This window comes from Notamacropus eugenii, chromosome X (assembly GCF_028372415.1).
Source record: "Notamacropus eugenii isolate mMacEug1 chromosome X, mMacEug1.pri_v2, whole genome shotgun sequence".
NCBI classification, from domain to species: Eukaryota; Metazoa; Chordata; class Mammalia; order Diprotodontia; family Macropodidae; genus Notamacropus; species Notamacropus eugenii.
The window spans coordinates 84,999,889-85,021,111 of record NC_092879.1 but is presented as its reverse complement, the minus strand read 5'-3'; the positions used below and the strand labels follow the sequence as shown (position 1 = coordinate 85,021,111).

The 21,223-nt window shown below is 38.0% G+C and overlaps 1 long non-coding RNA gene across 1 annotated transcript in view; it reads left to right on the top strand.

Annotated features, from left to right (window-relative positions):
- Positions 1 to 269: 269 nt before the first annotated feature.
- The window catches only part of LOC140515548 (uncharacterized), a 79,118-nt gene continuing 58,164 nt past the window's right edge, over positions 270 to 21,223 (top strand). The window contains exon 1 of the long non-coding RNA XR_011971080.1: positions 270 to 357. This is a non-coding gene — a long non-coding RNA (uncharacterized lncRNA). The remainder of the gene's footprint in view (positions 358 to 21,223) is intronic.

Genomic DNA, 21,223 nt, shown 5'->3' with positions numbered 1-21,223 from the left:
TGTTGTCATTTGAATTTCTTTTATTTATTTATTAGTAGCTGGAAATCTTTTTTCATGTATTTTTTGTTACTTGTACTATTTTTTAAAGAAACTTTATAACCTTTGACCATTCTACCTATTACATAACAGCTTGTAGTTTTATTCCTTCTTTGGTAAATCATTGTTATGGTTGGTGAGATAATATAAATACATTCTTACGCAGGGAAAGCTGAGCTTGTAACTCACAGTCTACTTCTTTTTTTAATCTTCTTCCCTTTCTTCACTGTTTCAGGTAGCTGAAATAGCTGCTCTGATGGTTAGGACTCACCTTTATCTGTTGCTACTTGGATCTCCGTGGATTCAGTGACCTCTCAGAAGGTGAGGTGGTAGGTCTGACTTGATATTTGCTAGGAAAAAACTCTGAGGGCAGACAGCTGCAGAGTGATTATACCATCTTTTGCTTTAGATATGAATGTTGCTTCACCTCTCACTGACTTTGTACTGCCAATATTCCCTGCTCTCCATGGTTGCTCGTTTTCTCCATTATTGGATTGGGCAAGTTCAGTGCTCTCCCTGGTTTTTAGGGGGAGATGCGTATACGTGCATATGTGTGTTTCAGATTAGTTTCCTACTAAGAGAATATTACATAAATCTGCCAGAGCCAAAGCTTGAAATTCAGATGTTTTGTCTCCACTGGGCCCAGAATAGACTGGGGATGATTAGAAAACTTAGGATCAAGATGGAGCCTTCTGGTTTTTTTAAACAAGGTTTAATTACATTCTGGAAAGATATTTCTTCCTCTCCATGTTTTTTTGTGGTTTCAACTCCTTTATTTGACACATTGCTCATTTTGAAGAGGTCGGATGGCAGCTCTGCTGAGATCGACACTTACTTTTCTGCCATCTTTCTGGGAGACCCCTGAGTAGGTGGGTTTGAAAATGGACTCATCTTTCATCTCCTGAGACCAGGAGGTGAGTTCACCCTCATCCCTCTTCCTCTTAAACACCTATCTCTCATACTTCTAGAAGATTCTGGGAATTGGGTGCCACATTCCCTCTTCTTCTTTCACCATTCCCTTTTGTGAATAAATTTATCCTTGGTAGGTTGCCCACCTCTATTATTGGGAATATTGCTATAGGTAGACTGTCCCCTCTTTAACTGCTGTGGGAGAGAAGGCAGTATTCCGTACCCTGAGGATCGAGGGCTATGATCTCCTGTGTGTTTCTTATATATCCCATAACTGGGACCATCGAGACTATTCAAGAAGAAATTGACAGAGGGCCACCCACTTGAAGAAGAGAATTGTGCCAGTGCACAAGCCCATGTGTTCTCTACAAAATATAGATTCTAGATAGTAAGTACACTACAGATTTGGCACTGAAGGATGGAATAGATGTCATTATTTCTAGAAAGGACTATTATAAAACATCTCAGTTCTTCATAGGATGGTAAAGTAGGCTTTGTCCTACTTTTAGAAAATTCATCCCACACCATTTGTGGCTACTGCTAAACCTTCTTTGTTTAACTTTGTCTAACCATAGTAGCAACTAGTCTTGAGAAAGTGAGTTAATTCCTAGTGTGAAGAAGGCAGAGCTATTTTATTTAGGAAAAAAAGATTAACAGAAATGTTGTTTTCTTGGTGCTTCTAACATTTATATAGTAAAAAGTATCTTACATCTGCTATTCTGCAGATCTTTTGATCTGACTTTTCATGGACCTTTGGGCTTTCAAAAACACTGGCTGTTGGAAGTGGTGCTTCAGAAACCCAGGGGGATGTCATAATCATGGCAGATTGGCCTGGAACGATAGTGCTCTGCTCTTGCATTTATTTCCTTAATTTTAAAAACATCTGACACATGAACTTAATCTTAAAGAAAATCTTTTTCTCTGTTCCTAAGCATCATGTTTGTTATCCAGGGACTGTGGAAGGAACATAAGCTTTCACTGTGCTGATCATTCAGGAAGCAGTCCTTTAAGCAATTGAATCCAATTTAAACATGAATCAATGATATGATTAACTCCTAAAGTAGGCCAGAAATGGGAGTGGGATAGAGGAATTTTTGTAATTCTCAGAAATAGTAGTTTAAAACATTGACCTTTAATTCAGTTCAACAAGCATTTACTAAGTGCTGGGGTCACAAAGCTAGGTTTCCATCATCTGGCCCTACCTCTTTTTTTTTTGGTCAGTGATTTTTTTATTAATTGATTTGTTTTCAGTTTTCCACAATCACTTCCATAAGTTTTAGATTTTCTCCCTCTCCCTCCCCCTTTCCTCCCCCAGATGGCATGTAATCTTATATGGATTCTACACATACATTCGTATTAAACACATTTTCACATTAGTCATGTTTCATAGAAGAATTAAAATGCATGGGAGAAGTCATGAGAAAAAACCCAAACAAAACAAAACATAGCACAAGAGAAAATAGCCTGCTTCACTCTGAGTTCCAGTTCCATAGTTCTTTCTCTGGATGTGGATGGCATTTTGCCTCGAGTCCTTGGGGAATGTTTTACGTCCTTGCATTGCTGTGAAGGGCTAAGTCTACCAGAAAATTTCCTCACACACTGTGGTTGTACTGTGTATCTTCTGGTTCTACTCCTTTCACTCAGCATCAGTTCATATAAGTCCTTTTAGGCCTCTCTGAAGTCGTCCTGTTCATCATTTCTTATAGTACAATAGTAATCAATTACATTCATATACCACAACTTGTTCAGCCATTCCCCAACTATTGGGCATCCCCTCGATTTCCAGTTCTTGACCATCACAAAGAGAGCTGCTATAAATATTTTTGTAGATGTGGGAGCCTTTTGTAATTTCTTTGGGATACAGTGCTAGAAGTGATATTGTTGGGTCAAAGGATATGCACATTTTTGTAGCCCTTTTGGCATAGTTCTTGATTCTCTCCAAAATGATTAGATTAGCTAACAGCTCCAACTCTCCCATGTCTTCTCCAACATTTATCATCTTCTTGTTTTGTCATGTTAGCCAATCTGATAGGTGTGATGTGGTACCTCAGAGTTGTTTTGATTTGCATCTCTAATCAATAGTGATTTAGAGGATTTTTTTATATGACTATAGCAAATTTTAATTTCTTCCTCTGCAAACTGCCTGTTCATATCCTTTGACCATTTATCAATTGGGGAAATCGGGTCCTACCTCTTAAAAATGGTTCAATTAAATTGATCAGCCCTCAAATGGCTTACATTCCAATGGTAAATATGATAAAACTCATACAAATAAGTATTCCACAAGGCAAATTATCATGCAAGTGCAAAGGAGGAAGTTAGGCAAAGTACTGTGACAAGAACATTTGAGCACAGAGAGATTGCTCCACCTGGGAAAGTCAGACAAGGTTGTACAAAAGAGAGAGTACCTAGGTGGGTCTTTAACAAAGAGAGTGTATTACAAATATGAGAACTGACCAATATGCTTGATTGCAAGGAAGCAGGAGAAGACAGGATGAGGTCAGGAACCAAATGTGGATGCAACATGAAGCCAAGAGGGATAGCTAATAAAGTGGATGTTGGAATCGGGATACAGAAACAAACAAACAAAAAGGTCTCGATGGGCTTGGGCTGAAATGATGTAATTCACTAAGGATAAATGTAAAGGCTTATACTTGGGTGCATATAGTCAACTTCACAAATAATAGATGGGCAAGGCATGGTTAGACAGCGATTCACAAAAAAGTGGGTGTAATGGATTGTAATTTCATGAGTCAGCATTGTGATGTGGCAGCTACAAAAACAACTGTAATCTTAGGCTTTGTTATGACAGGCATGACTTATGGGAAGGAAATACTTTATCCTGTACTTTTTCCTGGTGAGAACACACCTGGAGTATTGTGTGTGAATAAATCTTGTATATTTTGGGGTTAAGTTAACTCTTAGCTTTTTTGAATTTTGTGATCATTTTGAAAAGAATTTCTCTTATTAACATTTTTTCTGATTTTTTTTGTTATAGAAATATTGACAATTTATGGATTCATTTTTGTATTCTGCCACTTTATTGATGTTCTTAATTGCCTCAATTAGTTTCTTCACTGATTCCCTGGAGTTTTCTAAGTATAACATGTCAGCAGTAAACAGGGATGATTTTTTTTCCTCTTTGCTAATGCTTATGTATGCAATTTTGTACTCTGGTTTTAGTTAGCATTTCTGAAAGTATATCAAATGGTAGGGAGAAACAGATGCTTTCATTTTTCTATTTAGATATTATGTGGGTTATCCTTCACTCTCTCTACATGACCACCTTATTTCTGTTTCTATCTTTTACCTCTTTGGTGTTGGCAGTGGGGGTTGATTTTTTTAATTTTAAAAAATTCTCAATTATGTGTAAAAATAATTTTTTAACATTCTTTTAAAATTTTTTGAATTCCAGATTCTCTCCCTTTCTCCTTCCCCTTCCCTTGATTATACATGTGAAGTCCTGCAAAATATTGCATTTCTCTTTGATGAAATCTTTTTTTACCGCTTCATTCACACAAATCACCATTCATATGATGTTCCTGCCTATTTGTTCCTACCACTCATTTCTCCATTCGCTGCCTTTCATGTAACCTGCATTTGAATTCCAGGGAGATTTTGCTCTCCTATGATGCACAGCCTTATAGCATTTTTTGGAAGAACATCGGTGCTAAAAAGATGGGTTTTTATTTCATTGAGAGACTAGGAGCTATTGAAAGTGTGCACAATTTCTCAAAGGCAATAGAGTCCACTTTCTTTCATCTATTTAGTCCTGAGCCTGGTCATTGTCCATCTGTGCTGTCTGCCCAAGAGGAATGTGCCAGTGAATCAACTCAAAGGACTATTCAAGTAACTGTCTAGCATTATCTGGACAATAGACATTCTTCATCTACTTTCCCCTGTGTGAAGTGTTAACCCTTTCGTGGGATGTTAGATCTTTGCAATGTTCCATGGCTTGATACACCCGGTAAAATGTCAATGATATATGGCAGTGTCTTGTCCGAGGTCCTTAACATCCACAGAGAATTCCCTTCTACTTGACTCTATTTTGACTTTTCTTAGTAAAGCTGGCCTCTGTTTTATGCTTCACTTGATATTCATAATCAGAGGTTAACAAACATATCTATTGTTAAATCTTTTGAGGAATCTTGTAAAATTTTAACGTATATATATGGGAAACAAATCTTGTTGTAGTCAAACCTTTAAGGCAAAGGCACTTAAAATTTTTTAAGGTGTGCCAGGTACCCCTTTGGCAGTCTTGGGAAGCCTATGAACCCCTTTTACAAAATTGCTAAATTTCAGTAAGAAATGAGTGAAAACGAAGATATATTTTTTTATCCAAATTCATAGACTCCCTGAAATCTGTCCTCAGACCCCATAAATCCCCTGTTTATGGTTGTATTTGTGGAGACAATGGGGTATGGTGAAGAGGGTGCAGGATTTGATATTGGGAAGAGCTGGGTTTGAATCCCACCTCTGAGATGTTCTAGCTGTATGACCCTGGTAAAGTCACTTAAGGAACTTCCCTGTGTCTCAGTTGCCTTGTCTATTAAATGGGACTAATGATAACTAGGCACATATTTTACAGGGTTGTTATGAGAATCAAATGAGATCATGTATAAAATGCTTTATAAATGTTAAAGCCATATTTATATATTTCTTGTTATTGTTCAATCATTTTCAGTTGTGTCTGACTTTTTGTGACTCTGTTTGGGATTTGGGAAAGATACTGAAGGGGTTTGTCATTTCCTTTTCCAGCTCATTTTACAAATGAGGAAACTGAGGTAAAAAAGTTTAAGTGACTTGCCTAGGGTCACATAGCTAAGAAGTATCTAAGAAGCCAGATTTGAACTTGGGAAGATTAGTCTTCTTGACTCCAAACTCAGCACTGAACCACCTAGCTTCCACTATTTAAATATTAGTATTTACTACTACTACTGCTAGTACTACTACTGCTGCTGCTACTACTACTACTACTACTACTACTACTACTACTACTACTACTACTACTACTACTACTACTACTGCTATTACTACTACTACTACTACTTTATGGCATAAAATGCCTTTTAGAATCAATAAATAATAAGTACGACAAGATCTTTTCTTCTCTGGACTTTGTGACTATAAAGATGGGGTCTTTTATAAAATGTAAAATCCTTCCCATTCCCTTCTATTTTTTTTCATCAAGGACAGCATTGATACATGTGTTAAGTATTCTGGTGAAGATTTTGTAGATATATATAGAAGTTGGCCTGTTAGTCACTAGTTAATGCAGTCTCCCTTTTTTTGTAATATTAACATCCATTATTTTTTTCCCTCATTTGGTATTTCTTTCAAGTATCTTTAGAATCTGTTAAGTATCTTGATCTCTTAATGCTCTTAAAATTCTCTTGCTTCCAAAATGGACTGTTTCTAGGAATAATCTGTCACATCTGGCTGCTCTTTCAATCTCCGGGTTTTTTTAGCACAATTTCCAATTCTTCATGCACCTTATCAGCAATTGGGATATTACAGTCAGGCTCCTGGGATCATGAATCAAGAGTTGATGGTGAATTTAGCTACCAGTTAGTCCCAAACTCTCATTTTACATGTGAGGAAACTAAGATCCAGGGAGATTCAGTGCTTTGCACCCATCATTTACAAATAGTGAGTGCTTGAAGCAGAGTTCCAACTCAGATCTTCCCAGCTACTGCAGGATCAGCGTTGTACCCACTACAACATGTGGCCTCTTTGTACTGCCACAAGTGTAAAGGCATTGATTCTGCATGGATGCTAAGTAGCAGAATCGGGATTGAGCCCAAGTCTCAGGTTCTTTTCAGTAGCCATAAGATTTTCTCTCCTGTCATTTGGGTTTCATATTCCACGAGCATTTACTGTAAGCCTACTACAACTCTTCCTTCAAAAGCTGTTGTGAGTGCAAGAATACATTATTAGCCTGAGGAAAACCTGGTGATGAACATCTCTAAATTTAATGGGCTCCATCTTGGTATTCAATTTTGAACTACTGGTCATCACCATAATTATTTCACTGCTTAATTCAAAGCTCTAAAAAGAAACTACTTTGTACTATGGGGACTTAATATAAATGTATTGTAAGGGATTAACACATTTCCTCATTCATAGACCATATTGAATCTGTTATAGCTATGTATAGAAGACTACATGAGAAATTTGCTTAAGTAACCCAATGTAAAAATATAGATATAATTTTCAAAATCTCATAACAGTCATGTGAGTCTTAAACTTGCATCATTTTTCTAGCTCTTAAAAATGGTTTTGAACATTGGTAGGTTGTATCATATTGCCTGTGAAGAATTACACATGAGAAGCAGCAAGAAGGAAAACATCACATAGATGCATGAGCAGGAAAGGAAGTGGATAATCCATGTAGCAAGACACATAGATAACTGATAGCCTGTGTGCCACCTATACCATGTAAGGAGACATAGAGAAGGCCCCTAGAATGCTGGGTGGAGCCCCTTTGGAGGATTTACGATGAGAGTCACAAGACAGGTTGAAATCGGCCCCATTGAGAGGTATCACACTACTCCCTCAGAATCACATCTGCTACCACAAATCCCTTCAAGCATCAAGTTCTTGGATGGTTTGGTTGTAGCATAGCAGACACTGCTTTCCATCACTGCAAAGTATGTTCCCTTAAAAGAGCAAAACTGCCTAATGCATGATTGCAACCAATCATATGGGTCACTTGACACTTTTTCAATTCATTCTGAACTTAAATACAAAAAGGAAAAAGTATGTCCATGTACACAGCGCATCATCAAAAGGAAATTCAGTATGAAACCATGAATCTTCATTTCACTTTTTTTTTAAAAAAAAGCTACCTAAGAAGTACTATGCATTGTTTTCAAACTACCCTGCTTTCCTGTGTGTCCTCCTGAGTTTTCTTATGTTCTCTTCTGTGCAGTTTTTATTTTTTATATCTTTCTCCCTCCTTCCCCACCTTACACTAGAGAAGGCCACCATTTGACACAGATATGTTATTTATTTAAAACAGTCCTATTCATACTTCCTTTATCAATTCTTTCTCTTTCACTCACTAGTTTTGTAGCTGAAAAGTTTGAGATAGAAAAGAAGGATCGCTACATTAGTTAGTTTGGTGATATGGTACCTTCCTTGTCAACTCTATGTGACCTGGCTCTTGTCACTTTCCATTTACATTGTACTCCGTGTGTATCTGATTCTTCTGCCTCTGTATCATTTCATACAAATCATCCCGGGATTCTTCCTATTTGCCATTCCCTGTGGTACAATAATATTCCATTGCATTTATAGACCACGTTGTTTAAGTCTTCCTCAATTGTTGGGTACATACTTTGTTTCCAGCTTTTGATTCTTACAAATAATGCCATTATGTATATTTTGGTATACCATGTAAGGTTCTTTTCTTGTTGTCCTTAACCTCTCTGGTGATACTAACCCTTTAGCTGGGACTTCTGGAAGGCTATTAACATTTTAATAACTTATCCTGCATAATTCCAAATGAGAGGTAACCAGCAAGGAATCAGTGTACTGTCTCCCTGTAGTTTCTCTAACCTTGTATTTCTCCACCTTTTTACCATTTATGATATTTTGATGTATGCAAAGTGACAACTCAGGATTCCTTTAATTTGCATGTCTCTGATGTTTAGTGATTTTGAACAGTTTTTCAGATGTTGATGTTTTGCATTTTTTCTTTTGAAAACTAGGAAATTTACAGTAGCTGAGATAGTTATTTTCAAATACTTTGGCCACTTCTGTTAGAGGCTGTGTGTTGAAGTGGAAACAGCATTGGAATGAAAGTTGAGTTCAAATCTTGGACCTTACACTGCCTGTGTGACCTGGCACAAGTCACTTAATCTCTTTGGGACTGTTTCCTCATCTCTAAAATAAAGTGTTTGAAATACATGATTTCTAAGGACTGTTTCCATACTAGGTCTGTGATTCTTTGGATAGATATGAATTTTCTAAGTGTGTTAGTTCTCTACAGGTCCCAGATGTCACTTACTAACTCTTTTTCAGCCAAGACAATTAACATTTAATTGTGTCATAATCAGGCAGATTATATTTAAATGGTTTTTTTCCCCTCAGAACAGATACATAGCTCTTTTCATTAATGAGTTAGTGTTAAGGACTTTGTTTGGTAGAATAGCATTGAAATTAAGCTCCCATATTCTGCTCAGCGTTGTGGGTGCGAGGGGCAAAGGCTCCTCCATCTGATAGCTTTTCTAAGTAAAGTGAATTAACTGATTTCAAGTGTGTGATTTCCCAAGAGAAGCACTGTGTGGCTGATGTAATGGAAAGGGGGCAATCTAAGGTTAGTGGAGGAAAGGAGGGCAGTTAGGTGGCACAGTGGATAGAGTGTCAGGCTTGAAGTTAGAAAAACTCATCTTCTTGAATTCAAATTTGGCTTCAGACACTTAGTAGCTTTGTGATCCTGGGCAAGTCACTTTACCCTGTTTGCCTCAGTTTCCTCATCTGTAAAATGAGCTGGAGAAGAAAATGGCAAACCACTCCAATATTCAAGAAATGGGGTTGAGAAAGAACAGCCAGGACTGAAAATGACTGAACAATAGCAACAAAAACGTTACTGAGACTGACAGAAAGTGAGCGAGCAGAGAAGAGCGGAGGAAAATGATAGGGAGGAGACCAGTAAAAACATTCAGTCAACTGAGAGTTATCCCTGAGAGAGTAACCATTTCTTTCCCACAACCTTGGATGAAGACACAAATGCCATGCTAATCACATTTACAGATAACAGGAAGAATGTAGGTTAGCCAAGGTATTTGATGGTGGAAACAAGATCCAAAAGGATTATTTCACCAAAGGATGAAAGGATATGCCAGATATAATGATGGGCCATTCACTGGGAACTGCAGGAGGAGAAAGAGCAGAATTAATAGTGGCCACTCTACATGAAAAACCTTTAGGGGCTTTAGTGGATGGCAAGTCTAGTACAACAAAACAGGGTGATGTGGTTGCCCTCAAAACTCATGTAATATTAGAAGTGCAGGCTTCATCAGGGGCTCCACAAGGGCTATGAGAAGACCGGACTGCAAAACGAGGATATCTGTGCACGGTTTGTGCAAGGAGTGGGGGACCCTCTTTACTTTCTGGAACCCTTGGAGAGTAGGAACTTCTGGGTTGCCACGTGGGTCACAAGGAAAAAATGACTTAGATTTATAATGTGTATAATTAAAACAGAGACAGATTTGAGGTCCATGTCAAGAACTTTTAATTTATTAGAATTATCCCAAGATGGAATGTGAATGAGGAAGCAAAAGCCCAGTGACCACTTGACAGCAGTACTGTCAAGAAGATGCTTATATCCTGTTGGAGGCTGGATTCAATAACATCTGTAGTCCCTGCCAACTCAAAGATTCTATTAATGAGAATCCCTCCAGTCCCTATTAAATGAAGAGCCTGGTCAGTTTGGCTGGTGTTTTTGGCAGGGAAAAAAGTTTCAAAATGAGTTGCTAATGTATATAGTTCATATTACACTCACTGGAACTGATGATTTTGACTCTAGGAAATTTACAGTAGCTGAGATACAATTCTTTTCCAAGGCTCACCTCCCCTTACCTGCTTCCCTTTAAATAATTTATATGTTAACATTGCCTTTCTATGACTGGAGCTATTTGTCAGTTTCTAAAGCTATTTAATAATGCACTTATCTTCATTCAGTCGTATTGTTCACTCATCGTACAAGGTCTGTGGTTCTCTTGCTTCTTCATTTCCCTTCCCCATTCTCTGACTCTTCTCGATCTTTTTGCATTTCTTTTACATTGGTTCTTAACCCCACACCTTCATTAGCATTTATCTGGTATCTTAGGAGATTTTTGCATTAGGGCTTTTACTGTTGGCACCTAAATGGATGATATTTGGAAGAGGTTAAAAGTTTATTTCAGCATGGTGAGCATACTTTACATCTTTCTGTATGCTTGAGAGACTATCTTTTGAAGAAGTCCTATTATTTTACCATATTTTTACTCTGACAAAATGTGTTCTCCTGACAGAATAAACACTGGAATCATTTTGTCACTATTCCCTCCACCAAGTAATATTTGTCACCTAGGTAGACCACTAGAGAGAGGGGGAAAGCCAGTGATAGTTATTTGAAGAATACTCTATCTGCATTCCTGAATGTACCATGAACACATTCCAGAGACAGCTCTCAGGGTATTTGTAGGCATCAGCATGTATTTTCCTATATTAAGAAGTGCCATATTCCATGATGAGGTAAAGCCTCTCTCTCAGTAGACATAGTCTACCATTCTTCATATCATCAAGGAAAAACAGTAAAGTAAAATTGAAAACTTATGGCATGGACCATAATTTGGGGACTCAAGAGATAGAAGGGACCTGAAATATCCCCTAGCATCTTCTGATTATAAGATGAGGAATTTGGAGTCCAGAGAGCAGAAGTGACATTCAGTTATCCATTAAACAAGTATCCATTGAGTACCAAATGTGTTAGGTGCTAAATGTGCTAGAGCCTGTAACAGAAATGACATTGATATTTTACATAGACTTTTTAATCATAAAATTTCAGAGTTGGAAGGGTCCTCAGAGGGCATCTAGTCTAACCTAGTGTGGGCCTTAACAGTTATTCACCTCCAGCATAACCTGGCAAGTGAACCTCGTGAAGAGGTGTCTCCTTCCTTTGCCAAATTTAATCTTTCTATGTCAGTCTGATTCCATCCTCATTCATCTTCTCCATCAGATTGCCTCAGCTGTCATCTCCACTCTCTCTTATCTTCTGGTTATCTACTGGTTCCTTCCCTGTTGTAGAAAGATGGCCATATTTTTCTCATCCTGTTAAAAAAAATCTTACTTGCTCCTCCCCTACCCACTAGCTATTATCCTGTAATTATCTACTTCTTTGTTTCTCAGTTTCTAATAAAAATCTTCTTGCACTGGTGCCACTAACTCTTCTCATTTGTTTCTGCAATTTGGCTTCCAACATCATTCGACTGAAACTCTTCTCTCCAAGTTACCAGTGATCCCTTACCTGTCAAATCTAATAGCCTTTCCTCAATCCTGATTCTCTTTGACCTCTCTGAAGACTTTGGCACTGTAAATCAACTTCTTCTGGATATTATCTTCTCTCAAACTTTTCAAGATAGTGTCCTATCCTCTCTCTCCTCCTTTGTGTCTGACTGTTCTTTTTCAGTCTCCTTTGCTGGTTCTTTATCTAGGTCGTGCCTACTAACTGTGGGTACCACCCAAGGCTCTGTGCTAGACTCCTTATTCTCTTATCTCTATAATATCTTCTTTTGGCATCTCATCAGTTGCCATGGATTTAGAAGTAATATTTATACCAGTAATTCTCCATCTGTATCTAGTGCCATTTTAGGGTTAGCACATCTCCAACTGCCTCTTGGACATTTTGAACGAGATCTCCCATAGGCATCTCAACCTCAAAGTATTCAACTTGTCATCCTTCCTCCCTAACTTCCCCAAGTCTCCCCCTCCTAACTATCTTATTACTATGGAGGGCATCGTCACCATACTCCCAAGTCACCCAGGCTCACAACTAAAGGAGCATCCTCAACTACACATTCACCCCACATATCCAGTCTGTTATCCAATCTTGTCATTTCTACCATTACAACAACTATCGTATAGATCCTTTTCTCTTCATTCATATAGCGGTCACACTGGTGCAGATCCCCATCACCTCATAGTTATTTCAATAGTCTTTTAAATGGTCTCCCTAGTTCAAGTCTCTAATAATTCCAATCCATCCTCCACTCAAGTACCAAAGTGATTTTTCTAAAGTGTAGTTCTGATCATGTCACCCCCATACCAACTTGGCTCAGGGACTCCCCTTACCCCCAAGGTCAACTAAAGATCTTCTTTTTTGGCATATAAAGTCTTTCCTAACCTTTCCAGCCTTCTTACACATTATGCTCTACCATCCAACTACACTAACCAACTTACATTGTCTCAGTCAGGACATTCCATTATGTCACTCTGACCCTTTGCACTAATTATTTCCCTGGAGCACTCTCTCCTTTTCATTTATTTATTTCTTTCAGCTCCTCTGGCTTCCTTCAGAATTCAGCTTAAAGTCTACATTATGATGGCCCTTTTCCCATCACCCTTGCATGTCCCCCTACCTCACACAGTGCCTTCCCTCTGTAATTAACTTCCATTTCCACTGCATATGTCTTGTATGTGCAGTTTTTTATACGTTGCATCCCTCTTTAGAATTGGAGCTCCTTGAGGGCCAGGACCAGGCTTTTTGCCTTTCTTTGCATCCCTACTGCTTACTTGTTAGTCAGTAAATGTTTATTAAGCTCCTTTTATGCATAAGGAACTGCTATGAGTGCTGGGGATGCACATGTAGAAAAAGATAGTCTCTGCCCTCAGGAAGCATATGTTGTAATGAGAAAAGACAGTAACAAAAAGAAGCTAAAGACTGAGGGAATGGGGGAGTGAGCACCTGACGGTGGGGCATGATTGAGAAGTCATGGAAATACCAAAGGAATGCAGTCAGGTGAGCAATGAGAGCTTCTGATTTCAGGTCCCTCCTTAAATTGAAATTTTGGAATTTATGGCTCTACCCTCCAATCAGAGGGACAGAGGGTCATCATGAAATAGAGTACGAAGGCTGATGGGAGCTTGCATGATTTTGAACTTGGCACATAGAAAGGCCTTAATAAATGTTTGTTAGCTAAGCAAGTGACTTGTTTTCTCTTTTGGCTGGAATATTGAGTTTGTAAAGGATCATGTTTTGAGAAAAGGCTGGAAAGGTAAGTGGAAGATAAATTGTAGCAGACTGTAAAAGCCAGGGTTTGGGATTTTCTCATGAAAATAATTAGCAAGCACTGAAGTGATCTGAGCAGGGAAGTGACAAAATCAGATCTGTGTTTTAAGAAAGTTCTTTTTGGTGGTTCTTTACAGGTTGAATTAGAAGAAATGAAAATTAGGGAGATCAATTAAAAAGTATTTACAGTAGTCCTGATGAGCTTCGTTTAGAGTTCTGATCGGTAATTGGAGAGAAGGGGATGGATAAAAGAGATGTGGAGGTAGTCCCAACAAACTCTTGGTAGCTGGCTGGATTTGATAGATGAGGAAATGAATAAATGACTATTTATTAAGCAATTTTTATATGCCAAGCACTGTGCTAAATGCTGAAGTTTCAAACCCTGCCTTCAAGGAGCTTACATTCTAATAAGACAAGATAACACATATAGGGAAGAGGTGATCCAAGGAGGGGAGTTTTGTTGAGTTGGGTAAGAGGGACATGGGGAGGGAGAACAAAGGTGGCTGCAGGCAGATGATAAAAGGAACTGGCTAATTGGGATGTAAAGCTGAGACACATCTGCTCCATTCACTTAGTGGGCTTGTTTGCTCACATGTAGTAACCAATCAAACCAGATTGGGTCCTATGGTGGGCTCTACAAATATGAGTAGATTAACTTCCCCCAGGATATGGGGCATGGATTCTGGAAGAATGAAATATAGAGGTTTGGATTAGGTTGAATGTGATACATGCTGGTCCAGTTGGAAAGAACACATGGTAAGATGGCCTCCAGATTGACTGAATGGAAAGGATTGGCATTGACTCATAGGTCATGAACAAGATTGATTAAGAAGATGGTGAGACTTTCCACAGAAATGGTGGGGGGGATTGGAAGTGGGATAAATTTTGCAGATGAAAAGATAATAAATTCTGTTTTGGACATGTTGGGATTGAGATACCTGTGGAAGAGATATAGCAGGCAGTCAGTACCTTCCGACTAGAATTCACAAAGGAGATTAAGGGCTACATAATAAAGATTTGGGAATCATCAGTATAGAGATGGAAATTTAACCTATGAGAGTGAACTCTCCAAGAGAGAAGAGGAAGAAAAGAGCAAAGGCCCAGGTCAGAGGCCTGGGGAACATACTAAGGAAGTAGGAGGTAGATTTTTTTATTAACCTCAAAGTTCCTCTGCAGAACATTGTCCTCCTCCCCCCCTTTTTTAGCATCAATACTGAACTTAAACTTGTCTCTATATAATTTATTACAGTCTCTTTCAAATTTGACAAGTTAACCTTGGTTTTTCAGTGAAAAAACTTTTTGGCCTTTTCTCTCAAAGGTCAGAAATAGCAAATTAATAACCAGTCACTCCTTCCTCTCAAAGGATGTTTTCCCTGAAAGAGCCATGTGCCACTATTTAGTGGGTCACTTCACAAACTGAAACCATTCTAGTGCTACCTTGCTCTCCACGGAAATGAAACATTAAGCCCTAATAAATAATTTAAAGTCATCTCAGTTAGTTCATGTAACTTATTGAGTATTTATTAAGTAAGTAAAGGCAGCTTTTCATTAAGGTCTTATCTTACGGAACCTTCAAAATGGAACATCCTTGAATAATGAATTTATAGGTATTTTTAACAGAGCATATTGATAAGCACATTTTCTCAAGTCTCATTGTTTCTAAAGGTCATAGAAGTACAAAAGGGTAATTCTATCACATTTCTATGAAGTCTACAATTGTGGATTTTTTTTGCTTCCTAGTTTTAAAAGTTATTTTCTCTTTTTTATCCTCTAATACTTTAGTAGCACTATGATCTCATTGATTTGAAGTGGGTGTATTCCTTCTTATAATGAAGATCACCATTCATCTACACCTACTTATCTTGGGGTACATGGCTGTCCCTCAGCGATTTCTCCTTCTTGCTGTACAACTGGCCCATCTCTTTCAGTCATATATTTCACTGATATATATATACATAAATAAATATGTTTCCTATATTCCACTTCTCCTCATATAATTGTCTTTTCTTACACCCCTACTTATTACTATATTTAAAATGAATGACCTGATCAGTGGGGTATTTTGGGGAGCAGAGAAAGGCAGTATCCATTCATTTATGCATTTCTATATTCATTTTAGGGTATTGTGGGAAGTGACTGATGCTTTCAGTTGTTTAATCCCACTATTTGTTCAGACTATACCTTTCAGCAGACCCTAAACTAGGGTGGAAGAACCTTGACTAAAAAGTTGGTAAATTGAGAAAGATTTCGTGGCTTTAGCAGACTTCAAGGTCAATATGAGGCACCAATGTGATACCGTAGCCATTAAGATAGGCATGGTGTCCAGGTCTAGGGAGGTAACTATTTTATGGTTGTTGTTTCAGTTATGTCCAACTCTTTGTGACCCCATTGGGGGTTCTTGGCAAAGATGCTAGAGCAGTTTGCCATTTCTTTCTCCAGCTCACTTTACTGATAAAGAAACCGAGACAAACAGGGTGAAGTGAGTTGCCCAGGGTTACACAAGTAGGCAGTATTTGAGACCGGGTTTGAACTCAGGAAGAGGAGGCTTCCTCATTCCAGGCCTCACACTCTATCCACTGTGCCACCTCGGTGTCCCCATGCTGCCCCACTTTGACTGCACTTGAAACACCGTGTTCATGTTCTTTGCAAAAGAACATTGAGAAGCAGGAGGACAACCAGAAAAGCAACCAGAATGTAAAGGGACCTTAAGTTCATGTCATTGTCAGTCAAGCAATATAAACAGGCAGCTTTCAGGAGAAGAAAACAAAACAATTTTCATAAGAAAATATGTTCTAAATCACTATTGATTAGTGAAATGCAAATTAAAACAGTTTTGAGGTTCCACCTCACACCTATCCAATTGGCTAATATCACAGAAAAGAAAAATCACAAATGCTGCAGGGGATGTGAAAAAATAAATATGCTAATGCACTGTTGCTGGCGTTGTGAACTGGTTCATACATTCTGGAGGACAATTTGGAACTGTGCCCAAAGAGCTATAAAATGGTGTATACCCTCTGATCCAGCAATACCTCTACTATGTCTACATCCCAAAGAGATTAAAAAAAGAAAAGGACTCAAATATACAGAAATTTTTATAGCACCTCTTTTTGTGGTAGCAAAGAATTGGAAATTGAGGGAATGCTGTCAATTGGAGAATGGCTGAGCAAGTTGTGGTTTATGATTGTGATAGACTACTATTGTACTATAGGAAATGATAAGCAAGATGCTCTCAGAAAAACCTGGAAAGACTTACATGAACTGATTCAAAGTGAAGTCAGCAGAACTGGGAGAATATTTGTACACAGTAACAGCTATGCTGTAACCATGGTCAGCTGTGAATGACTGAGCTACTCAGATCGGTACAAAGATCCAATACATTTTCAAAGGTATATGATGAAAAATGCTATTTAGTTCCAAAGAGAGGATGGATTCTGAGTGCTTATTGAAGCATACTTTTAAAATTCATTTTTCTTGTGCATATATATATATATATATGTGTGTGTGTGTGTGTGTGTGTGTGTGTGTGTGTACATATATATGTGTATATATATACATATATATATATACATATACATATATATATATATATATATATCACTCTTAAGCCAGGAGTGATTATCAATATGACTTAAGAGTGATTATCAATAGTAACTGTTGCTGTTTCCCTCTCAGCCTGATTTAGTTATTTTTCTTTGCCTCATTAAAGGGACCATCCCCTGACTACTTCTTAAACAGACCTATTCACTGAATGGGTGTTACCTCACCCTAAAGAGGCCAAGGTCTCCCAGTGCATCCTGGGCCATCTCCAGTCATCCTGATGAATATCTGGTCACTGGATTCAGATGGCTCTGGAGGAGAAGTGAGGCTGGTGACCTGCACAGCCCTCCCTCACTCAAAACAAAGTCAAGTGCAAGTCATGTTATCATTGCTCTGATGGCGTGGTCTTCTTCGGCAACGAAGGACGAACACAACAACAACTATATATCTATATTTATACATCTATATATCTATATCTATATACATATCTATATCTATCTATATCTATCTATCTATATCTATCTATCTATCTATCTATCTATCTATCTATCTATCTATCTATCTATCTATGTATATACACAACCTGACTAATGTGGGAATGTTTTGCATGACTTCATGTATATAATGGGTATCATATCGCCTTCACCATGGGTGAGAGAGAAGATGGAAGGCAGGAGAAAAATTGGAACTGAAATTTAAAAGAAAAAAGAATGAAAAGAAAAAAGTCACAATATAAATTACTTTTCTACTGACAAATGCCAAGTGCTATGTTAAATGATAAATGTACTTAGAATTCAGTTGTACATATTGCGTAAATTTTGACAATTTAAAATATATATTAACCTTTAGTAGGATGTTTTTAAAAAGGTTGGGCCATTGTTATTTGTTAAAAGAATTTGTGGTTGAAGGTGAAGAAGCGAACATTTCAGTAGGACGTGATGCCTGTTTCAAGTATTAGAGGCACTGTCATATGCAAAGAGAGTTAGACTTGTTCTTCTTGGCCCCAGAAGGCCTTTCAAGGAGCAATGAATGTAAGTTTTCCCAAATGGTAATGAGTTTCCTTAGGACATACTGGATTCCCCCTGTCTAGAGCACTTCAAGTCAAGGCTAGACAGCCTCTTGCTACAGGTATTGGAAAGTGTTCCCTTTGCAGTTACAGAGTGGACTAAATGATGTCTATGCAACTTGGGAATGGCATTCATGAGTAATTTTAGATCAGAAATTATTTATGTAGATGTGATCATTTCACTCTTGGAGAAACATGAGAGACAGAGGGAGGTAGGGAGAGGAAGGAGAGAAGGAAGAGGGAGGAGGAGGAGAAAGAGGGAGAAAATTGCCCAAGACAGAGTCTTGGAGTACGTACATACTGTGGAGGCAGTAGGTAGATTTATTGGTTAACCTTGAAGTTCTATTGCAGAATAATCTACCATCTTTTGTATTAATAATTGAAGTTATTCTCTAAATGGACAAGTTAATATGGTAAAACCACATGAACATATATATGTTTCCTCTACTCTGTAAACTAGAAAATTATGGTAAGAACAAAAATTCCTCCTTCTAAAGTAATAGTTCAGTTTACTCTAAATTGCAGGACTCTGGTTAATGAAAATTTTTCGTTACCTAAGAATTAAGCTCAAACAAACCATTTTTTGTTTATCCTTCAATTTTGTTGAACATCTTTCTAAAAGGCATTATTAGTCCTCTTTCCTATATCAGTAAATGCAGCAAGAGTTAGTCTTAGGGATCCTGTAGGGCCTTAGGTCTTCATTTTGAACATCATTTTGATCAGAGATCATAAGGATTTTTCCTAGAAGTAAACTTAAGGGAGCATTTAGTCTCATTCACTGTTGTCACAGATGTAGAATCAAAGTCACAGAGGTTAAGTTGCTTACCTAAGGTGGAAAACACCAATGTTCAAATTCGAATCCAGTTCCATTGACTGCTTGGAAAAAAGATCTAAAAGATTATAACTGTCTCCTGTCCTAGGACATCCTTCAGGTGTATAAATTCACATAGAATTGACTGCCCTCATGGACTTCATTAGTGAAGAAACTGACTTGTGGTTCATAATTAATTATGATACATGGGTGTCTCTGAGGAAGCTACTCCAAAAATTCCAAATGATTCCTGTAATGTTTCCAGATATGTATACAGTGGATTGAATTAAGCTATCATGTTATAGATTATTTCTTTGTAAGTATGATGGATGGTAGTCACTAAGGTACATCAGAAGCCACAGATTCCATTTGGAGTTTAGTAGAGAAATGCCCATTATGCCACAGCTAGAGTGAGAGTGGTCATTGAACCTAGATGTTCGGGACTCCAAAACCAATACCCTGTTCACTACAACTTGTTATCTCTTTTGTTTCAGTAAAAATAGCTCATTGGAGGGGTTAGAAAGCTAGATGATGGAAAAATGGTCAGAGTGAATAATATTAATAATTTTAATAGCTAGCATTTATATAGCATTGTAAAGGTGTGTGAATCACTTTACAGATATCTCATTGTACTTGTTGAGAAAAGAATCTCCATCTTTGCAGGTGCCGTTGTACTGACTACATTTAGCACTGGTTTTGCAGAGCCTTCCAAATGAGATTATAATCATTCAAAAGAGTGAAATAACTATTTATGTAGGAAAAACTAAGTGGATGAAGAATGCCTGTTGTCCAGACTATGATATGCAATTAAATGGACAGCTTACATAGTTCACTCTCAGTATCTATGTATTAGACGTTGTAAAGGGAGTATAAGTTGGGCTCAGAATTGAATAATTGGGAGAAGGTAGACTGGATGGCCTGACTCTGGTCCTAACTGGGAACATTTACAACTTGCTTCCACAAAAGTACCTTCTCCATCTACTACTTTTCAACTCTCTTTTATGTGTTATCTGCCTCCATTAGCATATAAGAGGGTGGGGACTGTGTCTTGGTTTCGATTTGGGTGTTTGGGAGAATGCCTGACAGGAGATAAGTACTTAATAAAAGTTGGCTATATCTATCTTGTCTGTCTATCTGTCTGTCTGTCTGTCTGTCTATCTATCTATCTATCTATCTATCTATCTATCTATCTATCTATCTATCTATCTATCTATCTACCAGTCCAGGACCTTTTTATCTCATTCTCTTCCTATATTCTTTTTTGGTGATTTCACCAGCTCCTGTCTGTTTAGTTATCATTTCTATGATGATGACTAATTGAAGGTTCCATAGGCATCTTGGTTCAGCATGTCCAAGATGAAATTTGTTATCTTTTCCTCCAAACTTATCCTGCTTCCAAACTTCCCTATTTCTGTTGAGGATATCACAATCTTCGAAGTCACCTAGATTCAAGATTGCATTGGCATCTTCAATTTCTCACCCCACAAATCCAGTCATTTCCCAGGTTCTATAAAATTTATCTTTGGTTGTTATCCTTAGTTCTCGAAGGGGACCAAAATAATAGAAGAGGACCTATGTTGAGGTCAAGGTATAGTGTCTGATTGTGGCTGATCAGACCAACATGAGCTTGGAAGGCTCCACCATAGGTTGGGCACAAATAGTTGATATGAACATTTAGACTGGAGCAGGCTCTAAATTTGCATATTGCATGTTTCTTTTGAGGTACTACAATTCTACTTCACTCATAGAGCACAACACCTACTTTGATGCAGGTATGCCATGCTGAGCAGTCTCCCTTGTCCCTCAATCACTTCCAGAGTTCTTCAGGGAGACATTGAGTGTCCTTGTATCTCTTCTGATCTCCATGTGAGTGCTTACCTTGTTTAAGTTCTCTGTAAAATAGTCTTTTAGGCAAATTTATGTTTGCAACACATCTGGCATCCTTCTTCTCTTCTCCACTTACATGGCCACAGTTCACCATCTCTTCCCTAAACTAACGGAGTAACTTTCTAATTGGTCTCCCTGCCACAATTCTATCCTTCCTTCCACTGATTCTTCTACCATCTAGCTGTCAAGATGATATTCT